Genomic DNA, 3,110 nt, shown 5'->3' on the forward strand with positions numbered 1-3,110 from the left:
TAGAATCCTTGTGCCCTGCAGAAAAACCTCCTCCATAGCTTCCCAGGCTGGAGCTACATGTGGTGGTCTTGCCAGTCCTAGGCCTTTGGGCCAACTGAAGGAAATGTGCCACCCCTTAGAGCTCCTCCTTGGGAGCTCTAGTGGTGTAGTGCCCAGGGCATTTGACTGCTAACCAGAAGGCTGGCAGTTCAAACCCACCAGCCACTCCTTGGAAGGAAGATTGGGCAACCTACTTCCGTAGTGATACTGCCTCGGAAACCCAAGGAGGGGTCTCTGTGAGTCAGATCTGACTCAATGGCAGTGAGTTTGGTTGGTTTGGTTTTAGAGCTCCTCCTTAAAATTTGCTATATAGAGCATCACTTGTGGGAATGTAAAATGCTACACTGCTTTGGAAAATTGCCAGGTTCACAAAATGTTAAATATCCATCTGTCCTATAATTCAGCAATTGCATGCTTAGGTACTTAGCCAAGAGCAATGAAAAGTAATGCCAACAAAATGTTGTGCAAGAATGTTCTAAGAACTTTATTGATAATAGCTCAAATCTGAAACAGACTTGATGTCTGTCAACAGGTGAATGGATAAACAAATTGTGGTATACAGGCATTTTTCAGAGGTATTGCGGGTTCAATTCCAGACCACAGCAATAAAGCAAATATTACAATAAAGCAAGTCACATGAATATTTTGGTTTCCCAGTGCATAGAAAGTTACATTTACACTATATAGTGGGTGCCTAAGGCACTTGACTGTTGCTAACCAGAAGGCTGGCGGTTCAAATCCATCAGCCACTCCTCGGAAGGAAGGTTGGGCAATCCTACTTCCGTAGTGATAACTGCCTCGGAAACCCAAGGAGGGGTCCCTATGAGTCGGGGCCGACTCAACGGCATATAACAACAACAACAACATTAAATGTGTAATAGCCTTATGGGAAAGTCTGAAGTATTTTGAGAGTCACCAAAATGTGACAGAGACATGAGATGAGCACATGCTGTTGGAAAATTGGCACCAATAGATTTGCTCAGCACAGGGTTACCACAACCTTCAGTCTGTAAAAAACACATATGTGCAAAGTGCAATGAAGTGAGACACAATAAAATGAGGTATGTCTATACTCACAACATGGAGTACTACTCTGCAATCACCACCAGCTGTTCAGAGGAGAAAGATGAGGCAGTCTGCTTCCAGAAAGATTCACAGCCTTGGGAAGCTTATGGGGCAGTTCTGCTCTGTCCTATAGGGTCACCGTGAGTCACAATCCACTGGATGGGGTGGATGGATTCTGCAATCAGAAGAATGAACTCTTGGTACACACTACATGGGTGAATCTCACAGACAAAATGCTAAGTGACAGAACCCAGACACAAAAGAGTTCATACTGAACGACTCCATATTCCCATTTGCATGAAGGTTAGTGTTGTTAGCTGTCATCTAGTTGGCCCCTGCTTCATAGCAAGGACATGCACAAGCGGATGAAACGCTATCCAGTCATGCACCACCCCAATCAGACTGCTGTTGTCCACAGGATTTTCATTGGTTGATTCTTAGAAGTAGATCTCCAGGCCTTTCTTCCTAGTCTGTCTTAGTTGGGAAACTGCTGAAATCTGCTCAGTCTCACAGTAATATAGACGCCTCCACTGACTATTGGGTGGTGGCTGGACATGAGGTACATTGTTAGGAATCGAGCCCAGGTCTTCCACGTGAAAGTGAGAATTCTACCACTGAACCACCACTGCCCTCACAGAGGACGTTCTAGAAAACGGAAAGCTAACCTTTGGTAATAAAAAATCAGAACAGTGGTTGCTTCAGGGTGAGGTTGAGAGATTCACCCTGAACACTCAGTCTCCTCAGCTTTTTGTGGATACAAGTGGTGAGCCTCACTCACTACTCTGTGGGCTCCATCCATGATGGAGCCTAGGGAAGGAGTTAGGGCAGCAGTAAATCTATTAGAAGCCTATATTTCCAAGGACTTCACAATTCCAGAGGTCGTGTAGCAGAGATTTCTATTGCTTCTCAATAGTCATTTTCTCCTTAATCGTAGCTGGGCGTAGTGCCAACCAACCAAGAGATTACGTACTTGCCCCTGCCTCTTTTATAGTAAGATGAAGCCACTTGGCTAAGGTAGTTTATGGGACTTCCTGGGAGAGTTTAGAAGGGATGGATGATGCCCATTTTTCTCCTTCTTCCTTCCTGCTGCTTGGAATGCCGCTGTGCTGGCTGAGGCTCCAGCAGCCCTCTTGAACCACAAGTTTTAAAGTAGAGGGAAATCTGAAAGATTTTTGGAGCTTTGTGGCTTATCCATCTCTAAACTTTTTTTTATTGTTGTTAAATAACATGAAGAAGTAAAACTATTTCAAAAAAGAAACAAAGAATAAAAAACCAGCAACAAAACACTAGTTGCCGTTGAGTTGATTCCAACTCATGATGATCCCACCTACATCAGAGCAGAACTGTGCTCCACAGGATTTTCAGTGGTTCATTTTTCAGAAGTAGATCACCAGGCTTTGGGTGGACTTGAACCTTCAGCCTTTTGGTTAGCAAAGAACACATTAACCATTTGCATCACCCAGGGACTTCCTATGTGTGTAATCCACTGCTAATTGGAGCTTTCGTTAACTTGCAGTTACCTTCAACTCCAAGTAATAAGGGTTGCAGAATTCTCATTACCTAGAAGTCATGAGTGCTTGTTTTAGGGAAGCAGGAATGCATAGGTGTGAGGGACAAAGGGAAAGGGTGACCACAGGGAGGAAGTAATGAGAGGAGACCTATTACAGTGTGGGGACTGTAATCAGTATCACAAAAAAAAAATGTGTATGAAAATTTAAAAAAGAAGAAGAAAAAAGGGTGGTTCTGTACAGATATCTGGGCTTACATCCTGATTTTGCCATCTGCCAGCTGGGTAACCCTGGGATGCCCACCTCACTTCTTTGTTTCTGTTCCCTCTTCAGGAAAATAGAGATAAAAATACCCACCTCATGGGGTTTTTGCAAGGATGAGAAGAACTGATAGAGGAAAGTATAATGTGTTTAGAAAAGTTCTGTGAACAGTTTCTGGCACAAAGCAATTGCTCAATAAAGCAACAACAAAAAAACTCAAACTAGTTGCTGTTGAGT

The sequence above is a fragment of the Orycteropus afer genome, unplaced genomic scaffold (genome assembly GCF_000298275.1).
Source record: "Orycteropus afer afer isolate SDZICR_OR568_19922 unplaced genomic scaffold, OryAfe1.0 scaffold00250, whole genome shotgun sequence".
Classification (NCBI taxonomy): Eukaryota; Metazoa; Chordata; class Mammalia; order Tubulidentata; family Orycteropodidae; genus Orycteropus; species Orycteropus afer.